This window comes from Lemur catta, chromosome 11 (assembly GCF_020740605.2).
Source record: "Lemur catta isolate mLemCat1 chromosome 11, mLemCat1.pri, whole genome shotgun sequence".
In the NCBI taxonomy this organism is placed as follows: Eukaryota; Metazoa; Chordata; class Mammalia; order Primates; family Lemuridae; genus Lemur; species Lemur catta.
Genome location: NC_059138.1, coordinates 13,693,054 through 13,713,621, shown reverse-complemented (window position 1 = coordinate 13,713,621; position 20,568 = coordinate 13,693,054). Strand labels below are relative to the sequence as shown.

The 20,568-nt window shown below is 42.2% G+C and overlaps 1 protein-coding gene and 1 non-coding gene across 3 annotated transcripts in view; one reads left to right on the top strand and one right to left on the bottom strand.

The window, feature by feature from the left end:
* The window catches only part of CREB3L2 (cAMP responsive element binding protein 3 like 2), a 117,812-nt gene that overhangs the window by 53,562 nt on the left and 43,682 nt on the right, over positions 1 to 20,568 (bottom strand). The gene's annotated exons all lie outside the window — the stretch shown is intronic.
* Positions 6,247 to 6,353, top strand: LOC123647806. The gene has a single exon (XR_006738346.1). It is a non-coding gene; the product is annotated as a U6 spliceosomal RNA (small nuclear RNA).

The following is a 20,568-nucleotide window of genomic DNA, read 5'->3' as shown; positions in this document are numbered from 1 at the left end:
CTTTCTCAAAATACAATCCAATTCCAAATGGTCTATAACAGTTCTTCTTAGAATGTGATGTGAAAAAAATCCATTGTTTCATTTTAAGAATATCTACTCATAATACAAATAAATCAGTTAATGAGATGACAGGAGAAATGCCTCAGAGGTGGCTTCTACTGGCAGAAAAGAGCTGAGGGACTTAGAGTTAGAAAGCACAAAAAAATTCAATCTGTCTACTTCTAGACTTGTTTACTTATATTACTGCAAATGCTCCCAAAATGCACTTCCTAGATCTCTCTGAACAAACCGCCCTCTAGCCTGGTAGGGTCTCTCTTTCCATGGCCCAAGGGTATCCAATGCATACTCATAGGAATAAAAGTAATAATAAGAAAGTACAATAATATCACCTTCCATGTTCAATGCACAGTGCTTTACATATGACAAAATACTTCCATGCCATTGCTGTACCTGATCGTTGCAAGATTAAGAATTATCCCAAGGGTGGAGCTTGTGGAGCAGTGTGGAGTAGAGCAGGACCTCTGTTTTCCACTCTCCCTCCCATGTACTTTGAGCACAGCCCCTGCTGTCTCTCAATCCACTAACACAAAAAACGCAGAGCTCAGATTCCTAATTATTAAAAAAATAATAATAATGTTGTGAATTTTAACTTGGGCCTGAGAGTAGGGCAATCTGCTCATATTAATGGAGGAAATTCTTAGGATCCTTTTAGAGCTGGCAGAGCTATTCCAGAAATATTCCTATCAGATGGAGGAGTTCTCTTTGATTTGTTTCAAGAAACTCAAACCATCCACCGAGTCTTTGAAAGCCTGTCTTTTTGAAAGCCTGTCAAAAGTGGAGTCAACCACTTGAGGCTGAGGCAGCATAGAACCTGTGATTCTGTTCTCTCCATCCATGGTGGGGAGCTACGGAGACCTGGGGTGCTGACAGCAGCAGCCATCTGGACGACCAGCTCTTCCCTCTCCCCTTTCTCCACTTTTATCTCCAAGTTCAGACTGGACTTCCACACTGGACCTCCACACCCTTGGACAGGAGCCCAGGCAGAACTTTCTACCTGGTCTATCCTACATGCCAAGGCCAAGAAAACATCTGTTTTTAACCCTCCCACACTTAAGAGCCTCCCACATAACTCAATCTAAGTCCAAACTCCCCACAGTTAGAGTTAAAATAGATTTAGATTTCTTACTCATCCAGTTAAACCTCTATGGTCTCTTTCTGACTGGTGTTTTATTCCTTGTTGATACCTCTCCATCTATCTTTTATCCTTCAATTTGCAGTTTTCAACCCTTTTACATTCTCACTATATAAATAAATTTGGAGGGTTTTTTTGGTCAGGACCGTCTTATTGGCTCTCCTGCCCTCTCTGTAGCCATAAGCGTCTTCTCTCTGGTTCCTTCCACTCTCTTAAACAGAAAGCAGCCCCGTTCCCTCTCCCCCAGCACACACTTTCCATTATCGACATTTCGGTCTTTCCCCCACTAGGGAATACCTAGGGCACTTCCTCATATTCTTCAGTGAAGGCACAAGCTAAGATACTCATTGTTCCTACTCTCTTGGGGCCTACCCTAAAAGAACAAAATCTACTATTTTGCCACTCCAGAAAACCTTTGGATTATGACAGTAGGCTCCAAATCATAGATTAGCGAAGCCTAAAGAAACGTTGGACATCATCTGGGTCGACCTGGTCTTTCTAATTTGAGGAAATTGAGGTCCAAAATAGTACATGAAATCAAAGAGTTCAGGGATGAACTCTTTACACTACAGCCTCTGTACCAAGAGAAGCAGTGACCAGACATAAGGATCACTAAGAAGGTGACTGAAGAGGGTCACACAGGCTAATCCCATAGAATTCTCTGAATAGGACATGCATTTTGCAAAGGCACAATTCTGCCTCTCCGTCAAGATCCAATGCCAAAGATGTCAGGTGTGAAAAACTAAAGGAGTCATGAAGTTTGCAGGAAAAAAACAAATGGCAGGCACGCTTCCTAGAAACCTATAATTTATTTATGAGCCAAATACGTCATAAGCATTACTGAGATAATCCCATCCCTCGAGGGCCACACTGGGGACAAGGGGAAGTGCTTCAGAAGCACAAAGCACTATCTGTCTTGTTTAAATGCACAAGGAGTGACTCACTGCCAGGAGGTGCCCCTTCACCCCCAGATAAGAGTAACAGGAATCTCAGAGGTCATCAAGCTGGGAGACTCAGACAGGTGCTGGCTTCCAGCCACTTTGGCTCTTGCTCTGTCAGACCTCACACGTATGCCCCACCTCTCTGGAATGAGGCATGCTGAAACATACCAAGGTATCGTAGCTATTGGAGGCAGTGTTTCATGTACTGGACTTGTGAGTCAGAGGACATATATTCTAAATCAGCTCTGTAATTCTTAGCAGTAACCCTGGTCAAATCATTCATGTTGTCGACTCCATTTGAAAATTAGAAATACAATCCACCCTTCAAAATTATATTGAAGATAAAAGGAATTTATCAATAGTCTAATCCAGATATAACATGGTGCTGTGGTAAGTGAACATTGGCTGAGAAAGCCATGTGTGGGCTATAAACTTGAAAAACTAATTCACAAGTCATCCACATGGTTCCTTCTTACCTCCACCTTGGCTAGGCAGGTAGCGATGGCATTTACTGGGAGCACAGCAGCCGTTGGCTGTCTGCTGCTGCGTGTTCCTTCCTCTCACAAAACTCAACCAGCTAAGGTGATGAACCCTCTTCTATCTCCAAATGCTACTAGAACTAAAGAGCTTAACAGCCTGCATGGGCCAGAGTATCTTGAAGTGGCTGGAAGTGAAGAGCCACCTGTTGGCTCCCTGTTACCCCATACTGCTAGCTTGCAGGCAAGCCATTAACTCCAGTCGCACTTCTAGACTCAGAGAGATCGGAAAGACAAGCTTCATCACTGTAAATGAAGAAGTTGAAGGTAGGATACATTAAACCCCTACCATGACCCCCCCCCAAAGAAGCAGAATTTATGTTTGTCTATTCACTTAGAATCATTCCTTTCACATAATAAGAACTTACTTAAATGTTAGCTATTTTATTGTTGTTTGTATTACATGCTTTGCTAAAATTTGACAAATTATTAAGCCTTTCTCTGATCTACCAGTCTATCAACACCATACAAAATGATCAGGCTTAATGAATACCATTTTTTCTTAGTGAACTCATGCTAGATTCTAGTTTGCCCATTTGCTTACTAAGGGGCTCAATGTTCAGTTCATTAATTCCTAATTGATAAATCTTCCTTTTCCCATTCAGAAAATAGGACCCATAACTCCAGCCTCAAAGCATCTCTCTTATTCTCTGTGATTCCTCCACTGATTATCAACAACACTTTGATCACATCCCTATGTTTCTTCAGTGCCCTTTTGTTTTAACCAGCAATTATAATTTTTATGCAAACCTTTCACCCAAACTTTTATGAAGGAACGATTACAGTCAGAGCGAGACTGAATTACCAAGTTCTGCTGTGGTGGCACTGCTGACAAAAAAGGCCCAGAAGACCCAAAGTAAACCAGTGCGAAGAATGAGATCATTACACACCGGGCAACCGAGAGTCCATGACAGGGCACCAACAGAGAGGACGCAAACTAGAGCAGTTTGGTGGAGAAAACATCCTGGATATGCTCAAAGATTCTTTATCCCGATCCTAAGAAGTAGCCAGCCAAATCGTTTCCAATAGATGGATATTTTCAGGTTCTCAAGTCTTTCTCTGGAAGTGGGGTCCAGGTACTCCCACAGGTATGCCTGTAAGTGCTTTTGCCCTCGGGCAGACCTTTCCTGTCATCTAGCTACAGTGCTGCCATTCCTCTCGCTCAGACCTTGATAGAGTTGAAGAATGTTTAAGGAAGGAGAAAAAAAGAGGCCATAATATTCTCTTTCTAAGAAAGACCATAAATGGAATCTAGTGATCTCAGCAGGTTGTTATGAGAACAAGCAAACAGAGAGATTCTGCAGAGTGCTACTGCAAAACAAAACACGTGCAACGACCATATGTTAAAACTTGTTACCAAACAGCTTAATTGAGCATTTTCCCCCCCAAAAAATAGAGCAATGCTTCTGTATTTTTTTCATGATAGAACCATGGTGGGTAGCTGCTTATTGCATCATGAGTAGGAAGCATTTGCCTTTTGGTCATGAAAGATTCTTTTCTGTTACCCTCAAAGCCGATGGTCTCAGAACGTATATAAAATTTGCCCGTAATAATGATGCGATGCTCCGGTGGGGAGTGGGGGTGGCGGAATATTTTAGAAAGTAAGGCAGCAAATTTTTATTAATAAATAGTATAAGAAATCAAAGGGGTAGCTACTGGTGTAGTAGGAAGAATGCTTTGGAATCAAAAGGCTTAGGTTTTAGACTCAGTTCTGTCACTACCTGATTCTGTGACCTCAGGCAAGTCACTGAACCTCTCTGGGTCTCTTTTCTCAGAATAGAAAATATAAAAAGAATGGGACCAGATGGTCCCCCAGGCCCCCTGCAGCTCTGACATTCTGAGACCAGCTGTGATGTAGGTGGCCCCTGCTTCCAGTTACACCTAGGGGAATAAAACAGCCTGAAAACAAATCTTAAGCCTGAGTCAGTGTTCCCTGCAACTCCCCCTCTCTGGCCTTTTCAGAGACTCTTTTGGCAAAGAATCCATTCCCCTGAGGATGGCTGAGCTCACAGCTGGGCAGTACTGGATGATTTCCACCCTTTCAACAGCTGGTCTTTGAGACAAACAACCAGACAGGCTTTTATCAGAAAAAATGACTCAACTTGTACAGGCCAAGTATAGACGGAGAGAAATATCAGACTCAAAAAGTGCTAACTAACCTCCTTTCCCCTGACCCAAATCCCTCGCCATGGACCAATATCCTTCTAGCCTTAGCTACACAGAACCTCTATGAGAAACGCAACAAGACAATTTCTAGGAAGCCCCAGAAAGATTCAAGGCCATAATCTCATGTTTTCTGCCACAGTCCTCAGAAGAAACCAAAAGTTCCGCAGCGTTAGAGATGCTCCACCAGATGTGTTGATATTTTAGGTGAGATGGCTCTTCATTGATCTGGATTGTCCGGCACACTCCGGGCCCCTGGGCACTAAATGCTAATAGCAGCCCCCTCCCCATCATGAGGACAACCACAAATGCCACCATATATTTCCTGAAGCTAGACAAGTGCTTTCAAAATATAGACTAGGGTGGATTACAAGGGATTGATATGTTAATTTGGGTTCTTTCCACGGGTTTGTTTTCATTATTCACGTGAAATTCAGCACTGTGTAAAAAAATTTCTCTTGATGACTGTCTCTGCCATGGAATTGTATTGTCGCCACTGCCTAACCACCCACCAATATCCAAGTGCCCCCTTCCCCATTAATCCTAATAGTCTTCACATTCGCAAAGCTCAGGCTTCTAATAGGTTAAAGCTCTAACTGGACTTTCAACTGATCCTTTGCACACCTTTGTTTAAACAGATTTTTGCTACTAGCAGCCCATTTAGAAGGGAAAGGGAAAGAAAAACAGCAATTCACAAAGCTGTACACAGAATCTGTGTGCAGAACTAAGGTGCAGCTGGACCACCTCACTGCCTCGTGATGTCTGCAAGGCGCAGTAAAGTTAGGAAATCGTGCCAGTGCTAATACTCCCAGTCTCAACAAAGTGGTTTGTTTATTAGGGCTTCTAGCTCACAAAAGAGGTATTTAAAAACTCTGCATGTAGCCTTGGGAACCGACCAGAGAAAAAGTAAACCTAAAGCAACAGTTTTACCTTTGCAGGCAGCAAGCGTCGTATCAATATTCTTTAATACGTATCAATGCATTGGATGAAGACAACAGGATAGCAATCACCAAGAACAGCTTAGCTTACTCATCCATGGTGGATAACCCTGAATCGCTCTCCACCGATCTATGTGAAATTTAAAGTAGCCCGTGTAAGAGTGTTGAAATAAATTAAAGTGCATCTAAGGGACTGTTAAAACTGCCATTGTAGAAAGCTGTTTGTTAATATATAAAAATGTCTACAATATATATCTAAATAAAAAATACACTGCAAAAACTGAATTCTCTAATTTATAATTGTCTTTATATATTTATATACATTTTGCTATGTATTCATATATGGTAATGCATTTATATATTTTTTACAAATTTATAATCTAATTTGTAATTTATAACTTTTAATTATAAAGTAGAAAATTATCTATACATCCACAGAATGTAGAAATGTATAAATAGATATAAAGAGAGATATAGTGCTCACTTTGGCAGCACATATACTAAAATTGGAACAATACAGAGAAGATTAGTATGGCCCCTGCCCAAGGATGACGCGCAAATTCGTGAAGCATTCCATATTTAAAAAAAAAAAAAAAGAGAGAGAGAAAGAGACATACATATACTTCTGCACAGTGTAACAGGTATTTTTTAAAATTCTTACCTGTATTTTCTACAATTAAAACCTATAGTTTATAATGGGGGGGAAAAAGCATTTGTTTTTAAAAAACAGACTCCATTTAATCAAATTAGGTGGGATCTGGTTTAAATATGCCTCAGGGAACAAAGAACAATAAGAACAACTAACTAGAGATAATATTTTCTGCCCTGAAAATGGATATTCTATATTTCATGTCTGTTTTAAAAAATAACCCATTGACAGACTCAAGCTTAAAAGACCACTTTGCAGGGCAATAATATCCCAAATCACAGATTTTTTTTTTCCTCTGACACTTTAAATGTTCATAGACAGAAATCTCCTCTCTAATTTTGCCCCTCGTGTTGAGAGCAAGTAGGACTTACAAGAACTGAGCCTTTCTCCAACAAGTACAGCTACCTGCAGGTGAACGCAGAGGGTTTGTTTTCACAAGCAGTTTTACTCGGGAACCCTGTATGCAAGAGATTCCCAAACCCTTGAAATGAGCCTTCTTTCTTCATCCCTCCTCACCAGGGCAGGCTCTGAAACATCTCCGATGAATTGCCCCATCAATGACACTTTTTCCTTTGTAAATCCAAATTTCCACTCATAGCTGCTACAGTTAAGCTTTACCTTTAGATTGTATTTAGCGGTAGTATCTGGTCTCTCATGACTTGAGGCCACCAGCCACAAATACCTAAAATAATACTTTTGGTCGTGCTCTCCAAAGGTACCTACCCCCCTCTAAATTACAGTCTGCTAAATCCCTCCACTTTTATGGAAAGAACAGACAAGCACTGGCCACACACTCTGTCTTGCCCACTGCAGTAGGCTGAAGTCTAAGGTGACCCCCAATCCCTGATTCACCCCTTTCCCTGAGCGTGGCCTGTGCAACACATGAACGGGGTAGGTGGTGCTCCTGTGAGTGCTGGCTTATGTTACGGCGAAGGCAATTTTGCAGATGTATTAAGGTCCTAATTCAGTTGACTCTGAATGTATTAAAGGGAAGATTATCCTGAGTGGGTCTGATTTACTCAGGTTATCCCTTAAAAAGAAGATCTAGAAATCAGAAAGATTTTCCTCCTGCTAACTTGGAAGAAGCAAGCCCCTATTAGTTCTACAGATGCAAAAAACAGAATTCTGCCTACAACAGCATGGCCTGAAAGAGGACCTCCAATCTCAAACAAGACTGCAGCCCCAGCTGATACCTGACTGCAGATTGGTGAGCCCCTAAGCACGGACCCAGCTAGGCAGCACCCAGACTCCTGCCCCATGGAAGATGTGAGATCATAAATGTTGTCTTAAGCCACTATGATTGTGGTAAGTTGTTATCTAGAGCTATGGACTGAATTGCTGAATTAATGTGCTGAAGCTCTACCAGGAATGTGATGGTATTTGGAGATGGGGCCCTGAGGAGATAATTAGGTTTAGATGAGGTCATGAGGGGTGGGGCTCTCATGATGGGATTAGTGCCCTTATAAGAAGAAACCAGAAAGCTTTCTCTCTTTCTTTCTGAACTCTTTCTCTCACCCTAGCTCTCTCCCTTTCCCTCTCCCTCTGTACCATGTGAGGACACAGCAAGAAGGCAGCCGTCTACAAGCCAGGAAGAGAGCCCTCACCAGAACCCTTCCATGCCGGCACCCTGATCTCGGACTTCCCAGCCTCCAGAACCGTGAGAAATAAATTTCCCTGCCTTAAGCTACCCAGTTTGTGGTATTTTGTTACAGCAGCCCAAGCTGATTAACACATATAGTGACAGAAAACTAATATACCCACTGACAGGCACGTCTCCGGCCACTCTCTCACCTGTACTCTCACTTCCTTGTGTCAACTGTCTGAGGATGTTTATGTAGAGAAATGTATCCTAAAGACAAATGTGAGACTTGGAGAATCTGTGAGGCTTTCCGTCAGCCTCAAAAGGGGGAGTGTGCCCCTGGCCCTGGCTCCCCTGGGCTCATCTGGGTCTCTCCACCCCAGTGTCTTGAACCTGGTATCTGCCTCCCTTCCTCCACTCACGGCCTCTGAGAAGTCAGGCTAAGATGGCAGCTGCAACTTCATATCTGGCCTCCCAGACCTCCCAGACCAGTTGTTCTGTCCTGGCCTAGGTTTAGGTAAATCTTTTTTTTTCCCCCTGGTGGTCTAGCCAAGACCAAGTTGGTTTTTTTTCAAAGAGACTTTTACAAGAAAACTGAGAGGAGGAAGGAGGAGGAATTTTTGAAATGCACAAGTAGACACATTTACATAAGAGACATTTCTTGCTCTAACTTAACTAAAGACTAGTCACAGCCTTGCTTGGCTGGTGTTGCTTTTGGAATATTCATCTCCACAACCGCTTCCTTCCTCTGCCCAGCCTCTGCAGGAGGCTTACAGCTGTGCCAGTTTCCCTCTGGCCCCACTGGCATTTAAGTCAGCTCCCTGGCTGGCCCTGGAGCCTCAGGCCCTTCCACTCTGCAGCACCCCAGCAGGTCCCCTGCTCTGTTTCTGGCTCCCGGCATGAATAAGGTACTTCTCTACCTGACCTCAGCAACTCCTCTCCTAGGCCTAAAGCTGGGAACCTTACAAGACAACACTTTGACTTTATTCACTGTCTTCAGGGTTCTCTGCTCTTGTGTCTTACCCTTGCTCCCTGACTACTCTGGCTTCAATCCAGCTAAGCTGTATTAAGAATGCACTATGTGTCAGGCAACTGTGCCAAATTCTGGAGATGCAGAGATGCTGTCCTACAGCTCAAGGCCTACTAGGACTACCTCAGATAGGCTCACTCCTTTATTATTGAGGCTTATACCACATTATGCCAAAATTTAATTCATGATCAAAGTATTTTTCTCAGCTTGCACCTGAGCTTCATCTCGCTAGTAGCCAGAGAAACACTGTGGCAGGGACCAAAACTTACCAGCAGCTTCTCTATTTCCTCCAACTTTCCAATTCTGTAAAGTTGGAATAAAACAAATTTATTAGAATTTCAGTGTCTAAGTTCCATCTCCCTACTAGACTGCTCACAACCAGATTGCTTGCTTACTTGCAGACATTCACCGCAAGTAACAGAAGGAAACAGGGTACTGATTCACCTTGGCCAAGGCAAGTACTAACCTTTAGTAGTGTCTATTCAAAAGTGTTGTGGGCTCAATACAAGAATTCCCTGTTTAAGTCTTCCTATGGAAGCCACAACATCAGCATTAGCATATTACAAAAAAAAAAAAAACAGCCTCATGAAAATAAACCGACTATCCCTATCCCTGTCTTAGACCGCAAGCTCCTAGAAGGCACATCAGATGGGTTTTAGTTGTCTTTGTTCTAAGATCTGCATAACAAAGAGCAACTGGCCATTCAGATGAGTTTTAGTGACAAGGATGAAAACCAGCAGGATGGCTGAGCGCTGGCCAGTCAGTTTTGTGTCTCTGTCCTATGCATAAGGATGACTGTGTGTTAATCAACTCACACCATATGAGTCATCACAAATATAACTGGACATTCAGACAAGAACGGGGAAAAGTCCCCACCCAACACGTTATACACGAAGGCATTCCTCTACCTAGTCGAGAAGTAAGCCTAGAGCTCACATCAGGGTCCAGAGATCACTGGTCTCAGGGCAATCTCGAAGGCCAAGCCAACCCAGACAAATATCTTTTTCTCTCAGGCAGATACCAGCTATCAAAGTTCAAAAAGAAATAGCCACTTGGACCTGGAGTTTAGCATTCAGACTGCTGACCCCATCATCCCTGCCATTGCGAGGTTTACAATGACCTTACAAGAGCACTCTGGCAGTCGGGCTTCCCCTGGTAACTTTACACAAAATTTTTAAAAAGAACATGCTGGAAACTGTGTCATTGTTAGGTGTAAGCTGCACCTCAAAAAACATTTTATAAAGGACTCACATATGCTCATTTAATTGCAAAATTGTCAGGAGAAAGAGGATCTTTCTATTTCTTCATCCCAGTAATTCAAAAGTTTAGGAATGTCTTACCTAGTTTTGGGATCCTTCTGCGCAAGTCACTTCTTTGTATTTCATTTTTTCCATAAATACAATGGGCCCCAGTGTTGCTCTAGCCTCTGCCCACACCCCATTTATTTGACCTGTGACATTTAGTAAGCCTTTTCTGCCACTCTATTCGGCAGCTAACACGTACACAAAGCTTGTCAACACCCCAATCAAGATGAGAAAAAAACCTAAGGGACGCTTCATTAATGTTTATTTTGGAACATGTGCATTCTCACACCAGGAAAAAATAATGTGTTTGGGAAGAATAAAGGCAAATAATGACATTAGCTCAGACAGTCACTGATACCAAAGCCAATACACACTGGTTATTTGAGAATGATGCTATTGAGTGATCATCTCCAGGCAGAATTGCTGGTTGCTGGGAAACAAAGGTCACTGTCAAGATTATTTATTGATTTACTCTAAGACTCCATCGATGAGCTCCTTGTCAACAGAGGTCTTATCAGAAGTATAATGAGAGAAGTGGCTAAATACATTATTTTATTAAATCTTCACAATAGACATGAGTTAGCTCACTATTATCCCCATTTTAAAAGTGAGAAAATACAAGCCCAGAGAGGTTCTATAACTTGCCCAAAGCTGCACAGCTGAGGAAGGAGTGGAGCCAGGAAATCAAAATCAGTTCCTCTGACTGCAAAAGCTATACTCTTTCCACTATACCATGAGCTTCTTGATCTTCGATGGGGAAAATGTAGGTGGATATTGTCAGGCTTTCATGGGCCACATGAGGGGTGCTGCGTTCTGCAATGGGATGTCTATTCTCACCGAGCAGGCACTGGTCAAAGAAAGGATCAAGGACTTTCTGGGCTTCTATGAAGGACAAAATGCCTGATAGTTCAGATAAGGTCAGCTATGATTACCATCAATTCACATTTGTGTCTTTTTGTGGGAAAATCAGAGCACATCAAAGAAGTTCACAAATGCCAAAGCCCCTCATAAATGTAAGGTAGCATTATTACTAGTACCATTACCCCCAGTGAGACACAGAGGACTGGTTCCCGCCTACGCCATGCTGCTGAGCTACTCCGCAGTAGTGCTGCTTTGAGGATTTGGTTTGTTTGGGGTGGGGAGTGAGGAGGAATTACAAAGGCTCGACAAACACCAGAGTAGAAGTATGTCTGCGTACACTTCTAAGGTGAGCCATTTCGGATTCAGTTAATCATGATATAGCCCGTCAGTAGAATAATATCATGATACTCATTATTCATAGATTCCATATTTGTGGATTCATCTACTTGCTAAAATTTATCTGTAACCCCAAAACCAATGCCTGTGGTGCTCTCACGGTCATTTAGGAATCTGCACAGAGCAGCAAAAAATTCGAGTCACCTGATGTGCACTTTCCCAGCGAAGGCTGAACCAGATGGTCCTCTGCCTTCTTGTTGCTGCGCTCATACTGTAAACAAGTGTCCTTTTCACGGCTTATTCAGTGCCATGTTTTTCACACCTCTGTGCTTTTTGTTGGTGATTTTGTCGTTTAAAATGTCCCCCAAGCATCAAGTGCTGTCTAGTGTCCCTAAGTGCAAGAAGGCTGTGATGTGCTTCATGGAAAAAATCCATAAGTTAGAAAAACTTTGCTCAAGCATGGGTTACAGCACTCTTGTCTGTAGCTCAATGTTCATAAATCAGCGATATGTATTAAACATGGTGTCTTTAAACAGAAACACACAGAAAAGAAGATTATGTATTGATTAGTGGTGAAAATGTCATCAGAGGCTCTCAGGAGCCTAACCCTGTAGTTTCCCTAGGAACAATGGTTCAGTATTTGCGGATTTGGTGTCTGCGGTGACTTAATAGAATATAAGCACTGCAAATAACAAGAATTGATTGTACTTAGTCATTAAAATTTGGAAGTATGCTAGATAGGCTTGAGGAAGTAGGGCAAAATGCCTGTCATGCATTTAAAGGGCTAAATATTAACTGCCTAAAATCATATACATGAAAAAGACTGCAAAAAAATACACAAAATACATAAGAGCGCTGTTAGGATAGTCGGAACATAGGAGATTTTTCTTTTCTTGCTCCTCTAACTTTGGTGATGTTATTTTCATAGTTTAAAAATAAAATTTCAAATGCAAAGTAGCTCCCATCCATTCATATCTCTGGGAAAATCTAGATGTCGTTATTGTCAAGTTTATGACTAACACCCTCTTAGGCATCCCCCCTAAAAAGATAATTAAAACCATCTGGAGGACTGGTGAGGTTTGATTCACTTTTCTGAGAAACTTGGACATGATCTTCCTAATATGGACCTGATTTATCATCTAACAACACTGAAGGTTCTCTTTGTGTTTGGATTTCTATTAACTATCTCTACCATATACTCAGCCTCCTTCCCGACCTCATCACTGCTGAGAGAATACCCTTCCCACACACTCAGATTCTCAGCCCCTCAACTCAAATATCACCTGCCTCCAACTGTAGCCACCAACCCTGTTTTATCATCCTCATTGCATTTGCCATTGTCTGAAATTAGCTTATTCATATCTACCTGCTCCAGTTCTTATCACCTGACTCCTGCTCCCCACACCCCACGAGAATATACAGGGACTATCTGTCTTGCTCAATGTTTGGCAGCCTCCCCACCCCACCCCACCTGCAAGGGCAGCCTGGCATGCAGGAAGTGCTCAGTAAAGATTTGCTGACTTACTGACTCTCAAGTTTTCCTGATTCCTCTTTCTCTATTGACCCCAAATTCAGCCATAATCATTTATTTACCTATCTTATTCCAGAAGAAGTTTCAGAATATGTCAATCATTTAGTAAGACATTTTAGTGTCTATTTCTTGATGTCTCTTGACATCATCCTGATTCATCTCCTGGGAAAAATCAGGGTTCAGGTTGGAGAGTTTGTTCCCTCCAAGTCACTGCAGTTGATTTACAGTGGGATTAGCTCCTGGTGGGGTTTTGCTGAAAACCTGCCTGTTGCTTATCTGATTAACTGGTCCTCCTTGTTCAGCAGTCACTGACACTGCCTTCCAACGTCTCTCTACACACACTCCAGTCTGGCTGAGGCCAAGGAACCGGTGGATGAGATTTGCTATTGGTTTATGTTAATGTTCTTTAAAAAGAGCCAGCAATCCCCAACACATGACTCTCCCAAACAGGAGGGGTGTGTGGGGTGGTGGAGGAGGGGAGATCTGAGTTGGTGGTGACCACCTCAGAATGTGACTGCGGAGAAACCATTTCATCTCTGTTGAAAAATCCTTGTTTCGAGTGCATGTGTTTTAAGGTCGTGAAGGGGTCTATGCGAGCTATTTCTAATGCCAAGCCTTAATCAGAAACCAGCTGTAATATAGGAAAAATGCTTGACCTAATCCTATTTTCATGATGGTTTCTAGGCAACTGCTTGACGCAAACTAGTTTATAAACAGCTGGCAGCTAGATAACCAAGCAAAAGAGGGACACTTTTACAGGTAGTCAAACAAAGAGGAACTGGGAAGGGAAAAACGTCATCATGGGTTTTTCACACAGCCCAGAAAGATCACACAGTCCAGTAAGATCACACAGTCATGTCACTTCGCCAGAAGGAAAAAGACCCAGGGGTTTGTGAGCTGCAAGCCTGGGAGAATAAAAGCCACTGTCCGGATGAACAGTAGGGAGAGAGAAATCCAGTCACTCTCCCTGGAGACAAAATCAAAATCTCGAGAGGGCCCCCCCCCCAACAAATGCACTTCTATGTGGGGTTTCGAAGTTCCACAAATGTAACTAAAGTTCAGGGCTTTGACCATGAGATACAGGTTGTACTTGTCCTGCTTGTACATGAAGGATAACTAAAGTCACAACCAAAGTTGTGAAATGACTCATAGCATTTAATGATCTCTGGGGACAAAAGTGTAGGATTTTAGTGCTTACTTACATTTTGCTCCAATCACATAATATTTTTCCTGAAAAGAAAAGACTAGTAATCCCAGGGACATAATGCACAGCTTACAAATACTCCTGCACTTGCAGGCACGAACAGCAGAGAACTAACCTTTTGGAAGAAGTGGAACCAGGCTGTTGGCTCCCTGTTCTAATTGCAATAGCCAAGGCTTTCTATCTTCAGAAAACTTTCAGGAAAAGGAAAAGGGCTACAAAGAAATCACTGGGAGCATCACAGGCAGCTCATACTTAAGCTCTACAAAGGCAGCTCATCTTAAATCCAAACTACCCAAGAACCACCTTTATCTTTAAAAACAGATCGTTTTGTTTTGCCAAGCTCTCCAGGTCCACCACGTGTAAAGTCTACCCGTGACAGTGAACAAAGGAGTTTGGAATGCTCACTGTATTGTTTGGCCATGAGAGAGGACGCAAGACAGAGAAGAGGAAGTCAAGGAGGCTAGCAGGTAGGGAGACCAGCTGCCCCAGTTCACCCCAGACTTTCCTGGTTGCAGCACTGAAAGTCCTGTGTCCCGGGACACGCCTCAGTTCCAGACAAACTGGGACAATTGTTCAGCCTACAAAGGAATAGAAAGAAGATGGCAGACATTGCCTGAGCACAGACGTAATTAGTCACTGAGCACTCCTGGTCACCCTGCTGCAGGATCTCTCTGCTCTAAGTCTGCCACCAGCCAGGATGGGAGTGTCCCTACCTTGCACAAGCTGCTGGGGGTCTTGATTCTTATGTAACAGAAAATGAAACTCAAAAGTTCCTTGGACAGAGCCACTGGTAGAAACACTATTCTTCCACCATTTTAACCTGCATTTAAAAGTAAACAATCGGAACTCTCCTGACCCCTAATCCTCAGCAGGCCAGCCTTTTCTAAGTGGTGATAGATACACTACCACTCCATCATTAGAAACCTCCAGAAATCCTTGCGCATTTCCATCTTCAAAGAGTAAGAACCCACTAAACAGGCATAGAAAAAGCCTGTTCACAGACATGTTCTTTAAGGCACAAGCACCAAGGCCTGATGGATCAAAGCTAGTCGCATCCTGGTTTGCTAAGCACTGCAGGATAAGGAGAATGTGACGATGGCAGTTTTATGATGAGTTCTTCAGCACTGCCACCGCACTCATCTCCCCTTTAGCCCCGAAAGCCATAGATAGATATCAGGTTCAAAAACACTTATTGAGGACACTAGGCATTTGCACTTCTAATTTGTGGTTAAAATTTTGTTCCAATTAGAAAATAATTTGAAATAAAGAGTAATTCAGTAAATAATTTACCAGACACCCCTAAAATCTACCACCCAGACTTTTAAAATGTAAATCTGCTATCTTGGCCTCAAGACTTTCAAAAAAGAGCTGAAATGTTACTGATAAAACTAGAACCCTTCCCCAACAAGGCAGGTCCAATCATCCTCATCTCCTTTTTACAAGGGTAGGAAACTAAAGCTCAGAAAGATAAAATAACTTCCCCCAGGCGACAGAGGGACAATCACTGGGCACATTCAAATCCCAGCCTTCCCTGCTGGGAGTAAAATTTCTCTTTTCTCACTGGATGCCTTTCAATTCACTTGAAATCATTTCTAATTGGATGCTTAAAACACTAACCAGGACACTTGATTTCAAGACTCAGATTTTGCTGCCAGGTATGCTAATAGGTACCAGGTATTCGGTGGCGACATGAAACAGTCAGTTCACCTCAGGAATGTAAGACTTGGAATCAGAGAAGACCCAAAAGGCCTTATGATTATTTATAAACAGTTGTTTCCTGCTTACAAGTGGAATAAAATTAAAAGGCAGTAATCATGGAAAGTGAATAAGCTGTAACTACTAGAGTCAAATTTCAGCATAATTGAACATTTACATTATAGAACATTTTTCAAATAATTGCTTAGTCAATTTACTTTAGAGAGCATCTTAGGTCAGTGTCTGGCTTAAGCTCCAACTACCACTCTTGCCAGAAGAAAATCGTTCCTCAGTGTTAGCTGTGGATAGTATCACTCAGATTTCCTCCCCAGTGCTGGCTTCCAGTAATACAATTAATTTCAAAGTCAATTTCCTCTCAATCAACCCTGAGCTCTCTCTTATTCACAAAAGCTCTCAAGTCCACCTCAGACCCTTGCAAACTGCCATTTCTCTCTATGCTTCCCATCTTCCCGGCCCTGGCACACCGAGTGCCATGTCAAATCTTTTTTGAGAAGTCACAGCCCAGATATACCATACTGAAATAGCACAAAGTAACAATGATTTTTTATTTTTATTTATTAGAATCCTGTTCCTTGCATTGAAGATAGTTACTTTATTTTAATTTGTATTTCACAATTCAGGTTCTGAATCCTTTGGTTGGGCAAAGATTTGTGATCGCTGACATTACACAAGGCTTCACTTAAATTTAAAGACCATTCAAACAGGTGAAACAACATTCCCCACAGAGCTAGATGAATCTGTTCACCTTTTTCTAAAAAAGGGATCTGCTGCTTACAGGAAAGCGGCCAAATTCAATTAATCCAGTGTTGAAGAGCTGCTTTTAGAGTTAACAGCATTTCATTTTGTCAAACAGAGGTCTCTCTAAAAGCAGTGTGTGTGGATTTAATCAACTTCCCCCAATGTACATTAAAATTCTCAAAATGTTTTGTCTTGGCTTCTTCCTGCCTCTCCACTCCACACGGCCTCCAGTCTGGTCTAGCAGGATGAGGGAAACTCCTGCTTCACGACCCAACCTTCTTCCACTCACCCAGGAAATCATTCCACTATGCACGCAAATTACACCGAAAACTCTTACATTTACTTCTTTTATCACATTTATCACTTACTTTGTGCATTTTTACCTGTCTATTTCCCCCTCTTCAAGGACTACAGGATCTACACTGCCTAGACGTGGCAGAAGCCAAATAAATGCTTGATAAATCCATGAATGTCATGACCCTCTTGCTTTACCTGCCTCTGTGTGGCAACCTGACCGTCCATAGGGCTGCCAAAATCTTCATGTGGCCCAGACCACTTCCCCCTAGAAAAAAAATACAGCAACTGCAACTTAAACAACCAGGCCAGTCCCTCAACCAGTAAAGAACCCTTGAGAGAAGATGAATAATTTGTCTTCATTTTTAGAAAGTGAAGAATATTTCAATAACCCAAATAATTCCTACTCCCTCCATTCAATTTACCTGCCTCCCAAGTTTCTTCAAAGAACACACCTGTAAGAAGGATGACTTGGTGTGTAAGGAGGGTGGTAAATGCAGAGACCTTTATCTATTTCCTCTGCCAAGCTACTAATTGATCAGTAAGCACAAATACTTCAGTTGAGCTCTTACAAATTTTTGCTGCATCACAGGGTGGAGGACTGTTTAGTCCCAGTGGCTGCAGTGTAGGACCATCTCCCAGAAGGCATAAACATCCTTCCTCTCTGGTGCATTCTGTTCTAGGCCCTGCCCACTGAAGTCCTGAGGAGCTGTTAGGCTGGATCAAGTCACTTTCTAGTTTTTCCTAAGGCCAGGTCATCCCTGTACTCATGGTCACTGAGGGAAACAGGCAGCCTGGACTCCTCTCCTTCCTTCCTGGCTCATGCAATCCCCTGGGGTCAGGCCTCAGTGGGAACAGAGTTGAGTTTACAGGCCAGAAGGCAATGCAGAAAGTTCACGTTGCACAAGGCATACAAGGCCAGGGCTATGGGTAACAGACTTGATGGGCCAATCCAAGATAGAAACCTGAGATGAAATTCATGTGAAAAACAAACCCCATTAAGTCTGGGATTCAGAGGTAAACCACAGATCCTAAATCTATTGTCTCAGGAAAACGATTGGAATGTCTATTCCCTCAAAATGATCAGAAAATAAGTCCTTGGCAACTTCAAACAAACCAAGCAGCTTGAGATCGTCTGATGGATGAAAAGAGTTTCAAATAACTGTACTTGAGGAACTCACTTATCTGCAGCATTTGCTACAAAGCAATGTTTAAATGGTCCAAGAGATCCACTAGACTAGGGGGAGACTCTTTCCCTTGTCACACTTTCTACATCAAAGACAATGACTAAGCTGCTTTTAAGCCAGGGCCACACAGCTGACACCTCCAGACTCTGCCTGGACACTGCTCAGACACGGGTGAGTGGGTCTGGTCAGGCATGACATCCAAGGAAGGTCCAGTGGGGTCAGGCTCAATCCTCTGGCGCCAGCACTTTACAAACTTGAGATCTGGCTGCAATACAAGAGACATAAGAACTTAAGTACCTCTTTTAGGTCTTCAGAATGCCAAGCTGTGGCGGGGTGGGGGGGTGGGGGGGGGGTGGGGGGGGTGGGGAACAACTAAAATTAAAGCAGAAGTTACTACAATAGACTTGTGAAAGAACATATTGACTCCAAGGGATCAGAGTTGACTTGTTAATGAAGACTACAGCATCCTCATCTAAGGAGGTTTGCAAAAATGCCCCAATACTTGGCAGGTCCTCCCATTAAAAGGTAGTGTCTATTTCTCTGCTCTTTGATTCTGAAATGGCCTTTTGAGTTGCTTTGGCCAACAGAATGTGTTGGGAGTGACACTGTCCAAGTTCTGAAACTGGGCCTCGAGAGTCCTTGGCACATCCAGTCTCCCTCTGGGAACCCTGAGCCGCCATCTAAACAAGCCAGGGCTAGTCTGCTGCATGAGGAGAGACCTCAGGTCCAGCCCCCATCACTCCCTTCCTCTGTCCCCCCAGCTGATTCCATCCCCTAGAACAGAGCTGCCCAGCTGAGCAGCAACTGACCACAGACTCATGAGTGGACCCAGCTGAGACCAGCGAAGAGCTGTCCATCTGAGCCCAGACCAAAGTGCTGGTCCACAGAACTGTGAGCTAAATAAATGGTGGTTGTTTTAAGCCATTAAGTTGTATGGTGATTTGTTATGTAGCAAAACCTTAAACACCATCCTCAAAAACTTTTTGGAAGAGAAGAGACAGCCACATGTTCAAACGACATTCAACTTCTTGAAGACAGTGAGCCAGACCAATGATTTCTCAAATATTCTACAAACTAGAGTGAAAGAACTCATGAGGAAAAATCATAGAGACCAAATTAAATTATCCTAGGTAAATGGCCTCCTTTGTCATCCAGTGAGGAAAGTAAGTACAATATTTAGAAAATGTAAAGTAATTTAAAGTAATAAAAATATTTACTTACCTCTGTGACTTTTCATTTTCACTCTCTCCTCTTTATTTCTTGGAAGTCTACTCTCATGTTCCCTTTCCCTGGTTTTTATAATTCCCATTACTTCATGTCCCTGCTGTAATCCTCTGACAAAAAGAGGAACAGCAGTAACTTCCACTCATGGAGGCACTTTACTAGGTGCTTTTGGCACCCAGTAGAAAATATAATTCACATTATATTGTGAATTCTCATAACTATCCCATTAGGTAAATAATGATTAGACCCATTTTATAGAGCAGTAAACCAAGGCTCGGAGAGGTTAAGTAACTTGCCAATGTTATGTGGTTTGAATGTGCTGGAGCTAGAATTTAAACCACTATCTGTCTGGTTACATAGCTTATGAATTTTCCATTATACAACGCCACCTCTGAGGAATACCAAGTGCTGAGCTCATAACATAGATTTTTCGTGAGAATGTAGGCTTAAAATACGGTGACTATAAACAAATGCAAACTAAATACACATGTGTACACACACACACACACACACACACACACACACACACGAGTGGAGAGAGAGATTAAAAGACAAAAAGAAGTAACTGAAAACTGGAATTCTGCCAAAAGAGTTGGAATTTTATTGATTTTAGCCAAAACCTTTCCAAGACTTAGAGAGGGAGAGAAAACTAGGAATATACAATAGTTAGGATTAGCAGTATATTAGCCCAGAAATATCTATTTAATAACAAAAGACATCATTGGATCAATTATCTCTGGATCTAAAGTGTACACAAGGGAAGGCACCAGGAGGGGAACCATCTGAATTCAATCAACTGTGCAGATTTGTGAATAGTTTTGCCATAATACAACCCCCACTTTAGTAAAGCATTGCTTTATTTCATTTAAATTAATAAATAGAATCTTATTTATCAATTATTTTAAACTTAAAAGCGAATTAGCTCTTTTTCTCAAAAAGAAATGTGGGCTTCAAAGCAAACTTATTGTTTTAGTAAGAAACTTAAACTGTTAATTAAATGTTTATATTCTGCATTAAATTCACTTCCTGCCTGCAAATTACAAACTGGAGAAGAGAGATGAGAATTTTTAAATGTTTCATTTGTCCCCAATTTTCTCAATTTAAATCAATTAGTTCAGTGTCCTTGAAATCAGGCCAGCAAATAA